The following is a 9,654-nucleotide window of genomic DNA, read 5'->3' as shown; positions in this document are numbered from 1 at the left end:
TTACCGTCAATCTCAATTTTGTCACCTGTCACAGTCTGGAGACTTACGCGTGGCGATGTCCACAGCAGTTTCAATCCAAATTCACGAGCCACATCTGTCCTAATGATTGTCACATTGGCTCCAGTGTCAACAATCAGTCTGCAGGGGTTCCCATTTACATGTGCGTAAATGAAAAGTCCATCACTGCCACTACCAGAAGAGGAAATCTGCAGAGCTTTAGTGGTGGTGATTTCCTTCCCTCGCGTAGCTTGGCGAGCCGGACAACTCCTTCGCAGGTGTCCTTCACTACCGCATTTCCAGCACTTCTGCTCTTGTTTCTTTTGGGCTGTTATGCTGCTCAAATGTCTTGTCAAGTCACCGAGTTGTCTCTCAAGTTCAGCGAGGTGAGAGGACCTGGAATCAGACTCATCAGCTTCCTGAGTCCGGATTAGATGGCGATCCACACGGGTTGCTTCTTGGGCGGCCTCGTATCTCATCGCATACACAACGGCAGAATTCAGGTCTTTGACATCCGCCATCCGTAGAGCTTTCTGGATTTCCGGATCTCGAACCCCGTCGATGTAGTAGTTGAGTGCCAGGTTGTCTCGAACATCCGCAGGGCAGTCGTAAAAAGCAAGATGAGACAGTCTCTCGATGTCCGCCGCAAGCTCTTGCAGGGTTTCTCCGGTTCTCTGGAAACGGGACTTCAACTGGAGTCGGCTGAAATCTTTCTGGCACTTCTCACCGAAGCGAAGCTCCAACGCAGATGTGAGGGCGGCGAAATCCAGGCGCTGGCCGTCCGGAAGGTTCTGAAGAATGTCCGCTGCGTCACCTCTCAGGGATGCTGCAAGATGGCAGGCCTTGGTAGCAGAGTCCCATCCGTTCGCTTCCGCCACTATCATGAACTGAGTTTTGTAAACCTGCCACGAAGTTTTCCCATCAAATGTGGCAAGTTTAATGGACGGTCGAGCAACCGATGTGGGAGCGCCAAACTGTACAGAGCTGCTTTCCGCCGCCAATCTCCTTTCCAGGTCTTTAAAGATGTCTTCTTTAAGTTGATGAAATTTTCTATCTTCTTCTTCCAGTTTATTTTCTACAGCATTGCATCGACCTTCCACGGAACTTAATTTTTCTTCAAATTTCTCTTCGATAGCATCAACTCGATGCTCTATCTCATTAAATTTATTTTCCATCACAGTCTTTACCGAAGTAAGATCGTTTTTAATTTCCTCTTGGTTAGAAACTAGGTCATTTTTCAGCACCGTTAAATCACTTTTCAATTGGTTTTGATTAGCCGCCATATCATTTTTTAATTGTTCTTGATTAGCTGCCATATCATTTTTTAATTGTTCTTGATTAGCTGCCATATCATTTTTTAATTGTTCTTCCATTGCGCGAGTAATCACCATAAAAATAAAGTCCTAATTCAAAAAAAGTCTTTATGAAAAAATGTCCAAAGTCACACTTACTCCAAGAAAGTCCAGAAGAAGCCCCACGTTGGGCGCCAATTGTAACGGATTCGGTGCGACTTCCACTTTCTTGAAATGAAGACACAGTTCTTGATAAAAACACAGGAAATTTATTTACACTATGTACAGGAGAAACCGTTAACAACTGCTAAATTATTCATCAGCAATTATCACACAACACCGTAAACTCAACGTTTACACACGTATTTACTTCCAAATACGAAAACAACACAGCGAAATGCCTCGCTATAAACAGAGCAAAATGCTATCAGTTCGAAATATCAATCGAAACTCCCCCGTTTATCCATCGCTAATGGCTTTTATAAACATCGAAGAATTTTCCACAACATTCTTTCTGCTTCCAGAAATGCGTAGACCGTTTTACAACTACACTTCCAGTGATAAAATCAGTGAATGAAATAAGAATAGGGGGTTGTATACTTTAGCCATATGTTAAGGGGTTGTATAATCATTACGGGAAACTATTTACAGGTTACGTTCCTACAATAATTACTATTTACAGGATTTGTAACAATATACATACATATATATATATATATATATATATATATATAGATAGATATAGATATATATAAAAGAAGTAACCCCCCCCCCCCCGAAAGTCGGGTCTAGCTACGCCACTGGTGGCAACTTCTGAGGGGTGGCCAATCCACACTAGTCATATATTTTTTTAAAACACAATATAAAACAAGAAGAAAGATGGGTAAAGGCAGCAGTTTCAAGATTTGCGCCACCTCCTTAAAATTGAAGATTTTACTGGAGCAAAGGAAAGTCGGAGAGAATATGATAAAGTTTATTACAGCATTGCTAGTAACAAGGCCAATAAGATGCTTGGGTTTATCAATAGATCTATTTCATACAAATCTAAAGAAGTTCTTCTGCCCTTATGTAGAAGTTTGGTAAGAACTCATTTGGAGTATGCTGTTCAGTTTTGGTCTCCTTATCTTAAGAAAAACATTAATGTATTGGAAAATGTTCAAAGGCGAGCTACAAGGCTAATAAATGGACTTTCTCACTTAGACTATGATTCCAGGCTTAGAAGGCTAAATATGTACAGTCTTGAGCAAAGATGTTACGGGGCTGAAGTTTAGCACTGAAAACAGGACAAGGGGTCATTGTTTTAAGCTATTTAAATCTCAGGCTAACATGGATGTTAGGAAAAATTATTATTTTAGCAGGGTAGTGGAACCTTGGAACAGTTTACCGGAAGAGGTGGTAATGATCAAGGGAGTAGATAGTTTTAAGAGGGCCATTGATCTTCACTGGGGATTGTAAATTGACTAGGACCAGTCTAGCTGGGCCCAGAGCCTGTTGCTGGTCGTCACTTTTGTATTTGTATTTGTATGTTCATGGGCTAAATTTTGGCAAAGACAAAATCACAGGTTATTGCTTCAAGCTATTTAAATACTAATTCAATTACCAAATTGGGAAAAATCATTACTACTTTACCAATCATTATATGCATTTAAATGAGTCTACCATAAGCAGCTGTTACTTGCAACGAATGAAAAATTTCAAGAGAGCTCTTGATCTTCATTGGGACTTGATAAATTGACTAAGAGCTATTTCATTTGGCTGTTTCTGGATGTTTCTTTTGTATTTGTAAAAATATTAGAACAAACTACATCATCAACTTACATTCTATCACATATACAGCTTATATAAAATTTACCTGTCACTTTTTACGGTCACAATAAATTCAGGAACATTTTGATAGTTTTGAATATGATCATCGAATTCTGCAACTTGCTGAAAGAAAAGGTTACTGGTATTTATAAAGTCTATTAAATATCATCATCATTATTTCAACAAATAAATTTTTGTCTGGAACATTGGATGTGATTTTTTTAAATAGTTTTTCAGTGAAATAATGCTGGTTGGTTAATTTAAAAAAAAATTGGCTTCATATTTATCCTTTGGAGGAAAACCTTTACTATGATAGAGCAACACTGCGAGATGACATTTTCTTGTTAGCTTTCTCAAATTTAAATGCACTCTCAGGGAAAAAATGCTCTCCAGTAAAATTGGTATTTTGTAACATCCAAGGTTGTTTTAATAAACCATTCAAATGTTCTATCCAATTTCTGAGTGGTACTCTCTGGCCTGTCAAGTTTAGTTGGTTGGAAATTAAAGTGGTAGAAAACTGAGCACAGTGTTAACTTTCTAATAAAGCAGAGAAGCAGAAATGGCCTAGTATAGGAAATTTTACTTTTTATAGGTTCTTCTTTTTTACTATTCTTGAACACAATCAATCTTATGGGGAGATAACATTTCGGGGCTTATTGACCGTGGTCTAATTGGAGTAGAAATTCCAGACTTTTCGGCTAGCTTTGCTGCAGCCATCATCAGTGGTTTTAGTTTGGTGAGACTGATTCCTGGCTTCGGTGGCTCCGGTATTTAAGCAAACTGCTGCTGGGCTGCTGGTCCTGATTGGGAGGCGTTCTCAAGCCACTGGTGGAATAAGGTTCCTGATTGGATGAGATTCAAGCCACTGGATGATCCTGGTACCTGATTGGATGGGATTCACAAGCCGTGGTGGCTACCGGTTTCTGATCGGATGGGACCACAGTATGTTTTAGACTGTTGTGGCGAGCGGTTCTGATGATGGCTGCAGCAAAGCAAGCCGAAACGTCTGGAATTTCTACTCCAATTAGACCACGGCCAATAAGCCTGGAAATGTTATCTCCCCATATTGACGCCGGCCGTGAAAGCCTTAAACAGTATTTTACAATCAATCTTTTTCAACTTTGTATAATCATATTATTAAATATTGTTTATTTTTTTTCTTTTTATGAAAAGAAGCTTAAATTATAATAAGTTTGAAGACGGTGCATAGTAAAATAATCCACATAAGATCGTAGGCACTTGGAATAGCTTACCAGAAGAGACAGTAATGAGCAAGGGGATGGATAGCTTTATGAGGGCCATTGATCTTCATTGGGGACTAATTAATTGACTAGGACCTGCCTAGCTGGGCCCAGAGCCTGTTGCTGGTCTTCACATTTGTATTTGTAAGAATGGCAATTGTGATTTAGTTGGGTTTTAAAAGTCAAGATAGGTTTTTTTTCTCTTTTTTTGTTGGAAAAAGTAGCAGATTTTATAGTAGTCTATGGTTATATTTGGCACTAAATAAAAATTTTACTGCCTGCTGAAATTTAACAACATGACTAAGGTTGACCATTTACTTTTTTTTTTTCTTTAAAACAGGACATTTGATAATTCTATGCTACTACACATGTATTTAAAAAATAAAAGTCACACATTTTTTATAATTTGTTCATTAAAGAGCAAAAATGAAACGATTAAAAAGAAAAATAGATGTAGTACTACATTTTTAAATAGGAAAATTTGTTTCAATATATTTGGTGCTGATTTTAAATAAGCATGATATATTCTTAGAAGAACTTCCTACAATTTAATCATACAACTAATATTGCTTTAAGAACTATGTTTTGCAACTATACTAGTTCACAAATAAAGTGAAAATACAATTTTACCAGTGTATTTAGAGCAGGGGAAAAATACAGTGAAAGCCATCCTAACAGACACCCCTCTTATGAGGTCAATTTTTAATTCCCCAGTTCCAATGCAAATAACATTATTAAACCCCTGTCCTGTGGACACCTCTCTATTGCGAACAAAAAAAATTGTCCCATTAGTGCTCGCATTGGAGGGATTTTACTGTATATTTAACGACTCTGAAGGTTTGTATGACTAAGTAAGAAAATGCAAAATCAACTCCACCCAACAACTTTTTTAAAAGCCCTAAGAGAGTAAAATAAACATAAGTTCAAAAACCATTTTAAAGAGCTTCATGCATCTTGCATTTAAAAAAAGAGAGAGAGAGAGAACATGCAGCAAAAAAATTAATTTAAGGACTTTTTTGTTTAGCTTTTTCTCTTTTGACAAATAAATTTAAATAAATATACATTACTTTATTTGAAGCACCGGCAGAAAAGGATGTTTCATAAATCTTTTTCTTTAAAGCACCAATTTTTTCGTCTATTTTTTTCATTTCAGCTTCAACATCATCACGTTTTGATTTCAGAATCTTCTTTCTAAATAATTTTTGAAAAGTAAGGAATTTGATACAAATTTCATTAATTGTAAATCCATGAATAAAAAGCAATTTCCTTCTTAAAATTGTCTAGCAGAAACAAAAATTAATTTTGTATTCCTATCAAAAAATAATATTACATGAACAGCTAAACTTTAAAGAATTTGAACTTTACATTGGTTTTGTATTGATGTTCAAAATTAAACCTCATTAAGAAACTAAGTCATTTAGAATTTGAGTTTTACATAAAATAGTTTAAAAACTGAGGGAAAACCTGCTTACTTTAATAAAAAATCTGAAACTAATTTGTTTTACATGATTAAAGTTAAGGGCACGAGATTTGTGTTTTGATAATACAAAAAAAAAAGTTTCACACCTAATAGGGTAACGGAACCAGTCACAGGTATGCTTAAGACATTGCTCTCAGGTTAACTCAATTTTCTGAGCCTTTTAATGTGTTTAGACTCTTTAAACTATTTTTCTCTCCTGCACACAACTACATCTCATCTAACCTTTGGTTCTTTCTGGATCCTCTGAATTAAGTCAATTCTATTTTTATTTGCTCAACTTCGAAAAAAGGTCCGACCTGCAGTAACAGACACAGAGAAATCTGATGATACCCAGTAACAGACAGGATAAGGAAAAGAGGAGTAATTAAAAAAATTATTTTTTTCTCTTCAAAATGTGCAAAAGTTCTTTTTTTTTTAGAACTTTTTATTCTTTTTTAGGGGGCTCTTTCTTTGGGACGGGGAGAGGACATCATGATATTCAGTCTTACATAATATAGATGCATGGGCGTCGCGGCCGGGGGGGGGGGGGTCCAAAAGGCCCGGACCCCCCCAATATTTAGAGGTCTGGACCCCTCAATATTTGAAAATCGGAGTTGCCATGTTTAATTCATATCAAATAAAACGAAATGAACATCGAAAAAAAAATGAACTAAAAAAAAAAATTATGATGTGATAGTGAACGGAAAGTGATTTCCAATGACAAACCATTGCTCTGCTTTCTGCGCACACTAGCTTCAGTGGAATGCTAGAAAGGGGACACCTTCTCCCGATTGCAATGTCAACCATCAGGGTGGACAACTCCCTCCCCTTTTTTTTACGACTCTCGTGCTAATATCAGTCAACAGAAGTCAGACGGGGATCTGAGTTTCTTCCCCTTTCTTTCTTATCTCGTTTCTCGGCGCTTCCATATTTCTGTTTCGAGTTTTGCAGTGTTTGTTTCTCCGATTCGATTCACTTTATAGCGACCCCGATGTTACCCAAACAAAATGAGATACCAGACCTCTCTGGCGGTTATTTGCAGCTGGCAACAACACCCTGGCCATAGGATGCACAAAAATTTAGAAGACCACTTAGCTGGTCAAAGGTTAAGTTTGGGGTAGATAGGGAAAGGACGTGTCATGTGTTTGACATTATTCAACACGTGGCCTCTAAGTACCTTACCGAAGCGCGGTTTCTCAAATGTGTTTGCGGCATCTCAAATTTGACTAAAAAAGCGTTACGTTACAGAAAAAAAAGAGGAGCCTAAAAATTAACGTGCAATTTCAAAAGCAAATCGTGAGCCAACATAACGATGAATATTGTGATGTCACTTCCGATAGACCAACGAAAAAAGAAGCGCAAGATGACCAGAAAAAAAAGACAGAAATAAAAAGAGCTTCCCTATTGGGAAACGTTCCGACAAAAATAAAGATAATTTCATGTGGTCTTTTGGTCTCCTTGAGAGTAGGTGACCTGAAGAGCGCTCCTATTTTGGTAAAAATACTTTTTTTTACATATTCGATTACGGCTATGGAGAGGTGGCTTGAAACGGGCAAATGTAACAAACCTTCTACATCAAATGAACCTGAGCAGTTTTTAATTACTGAATCATCATCAACATCCACGGAACCATCTTCAAAAAGTCAAAAGACCGTGATAGGTAAGTACCATTCTGTTTAGTGTAATGCATGCAGTGGCTCCCCGATTTTATACTATTCAGATGGGGTTACTTCTCGATTTTCCGAATGAAATTCCTAATTACCCACATCACTACATCTAATGAGAATATCTTTTTAATGCAATATTTCGCAAAAAACTACTCGAAATCTGAAGACTCGTCAGACGAAATTTTCTGCACAAGGAAAGTTAATGAAAGTTCACAGTGACTTCCTATAGAGTAGCCCCTGAATGCCTGCTAGTCAGGTATGCTTTACAGTCAATATTTTGACATTATGAGTCCTATCAGAGCTATTGCGTTCAACTTTCTCTTTTTTTTTTTGGAAATGTTTCATCTTTTATAAATTTTAATGGAATAAATAATACTCCTTTTAGTTATTAAAGCTTAACAGAAAATTATCCATTAATAATCCTGCCTTACTGAACAAATTTTATTGAAATAATCATTTCAAAACTTATTGTCACGTGTCAGAAAAAAGCAGTTCATTTCTCTATCTCTTTCCCATCGTCCGCTGATCATAATTCAATTATACCCCAAATGCTGTTTGTTCTCTGTGTAGGCCAGTACTTTTCAATCTGTGGGGTGTGCCCTTTAAGGCAGGCCTGTCACTTAAAAGAGGATCATTAGGGGCACTTTCCCTGCTGACTTTGAGAAATCAGAAATTAATATTTTTACATGGGCATGGTTTTTGCTGTTTTTTGGTTTCATATGCATTAAGTGTATGGAGGATTCAACAAAAAAGCAAAATTTTGGTGCATTTGTTACAAAAAACTTGAAAATATTAAGAAAATATTTTAAAAGGTGGCATTATTAAAATATGATATTATGAGAGCTTAATTATTTGTGTCTTATTTTATTTTTGTAGTTGTGTTTTTCGTAGGTTCGTGAATGTCATAGCGGTGAATTAATACTTTAATTTTTTAATTAAAAAACATCAAATTGAACTCCTTCGAATCCAACTTGTGCCAAGAACTTAGAGCTGCAGGGTTTATCACTATGTAATATAAAAATTTAATTATGCAGCTGTCTCGGCTTATATGAGTCACATTTTGTTCTAAACAGCTTTGATTCCATAGAGCATCTAATTCAATAAAGCTAGATTTCGTTTTTGATGATTTCATTCATTAAGAACGGTTAATTCAATTGTCCACTGTTTCAAAATGTTGAAAATGTGCGGCTACTCTTGGTGTGCCGCCCTTCGTCATGTAAAACTGAAAGAAGCTTCAGTGCGCTGAGCAAGCTGAAATTGTATCTAAGGTCGACTATGACACAAAAGCGGTTGAATCATGTTGCTTTATGTTACGTTCACAAAAACATCTTGGACAAAATTGATCACAAAAAAATAGCACGGATATTCGTATCCCATGTGCAGTCTAGAAAAAATGTATTTGTCGGTATTTAATTTTTTTTCTTATTGTGTAATTATGTAAATCAAGATGTAACCGTTTAAAAGTGTTGTATTAAATGTAAACCCATTTCTATTTGATTTCCAGTTTTTGTCTCATATATATATATATATATATATATATATATATATATATATACACGAATTTCTCTTAGTGCAACTTGAAAATGATAGTGAGAATGGTCCCCCCCCAATAAATTTCAGCTGACGACACCAATGTATAGATGAACGCGCGAACGGTGTTCGCAGAAAATTTTAGGCTCTGCAGAATTTTTTTTTCAAACTGCTAACGTTGATTTAAAAAAAAAAAAAAAAATTTTTTTAAAGGAATTTTTAAGAAAATCCCAGAGTTTATTTCTGTTAAAGCCTTTCTCCAAAAGCCTTTTAAAGCACATGTGTAAAAAAAATAATGGTTTTGGCAGTTTTCTTCAGTTAGTGAAAAATAAACAAACTATATGTCATTGTAAAAAAAAATTAAATGATTTAAAGCACTTTTTTTTTGTCTCTTTCATATTTGAATATAAATTTAATTTTTTATTCAAGGGTGAGTTAAGAAAAATAATTATTTGCAGAAAATGTTCCAGTTAGGATTTATGTTTGCAGAAAGCTTTTCATTTTATCTTAGTCTTATGATATTTAGAGGAGGTATGCCCTTGTAAGGCCCCTATATATACGAGCCGGCGCATCAGCTTAAGATCAGCCTTTTTGGATCGGAGCGCGTGTTTGAGAGTCTGTCTTTTCTGGGGAGTAATCGCGTTTGGTGATTGTTTACAGCG

The sequence above is a fragment of the Uloborus diversus genome, chromosome 9 (genome assembly GCF_026930045.1).
Source record: "Uloborus diversus isolate 005 chromosome 9, Udiv.v.3.1, whole genome shotgun sequence".
In the NCBI taxonomy this organism is placed as follows: domain Eukaryota; kingdom Metazoa; phylum Arthropoda; class Arachnida; order Araneae; family Uloboridae; genus Uloborus; species Uloborus diversus.
Note: the sequence above shows the minus strand (reverse complement) of the source record.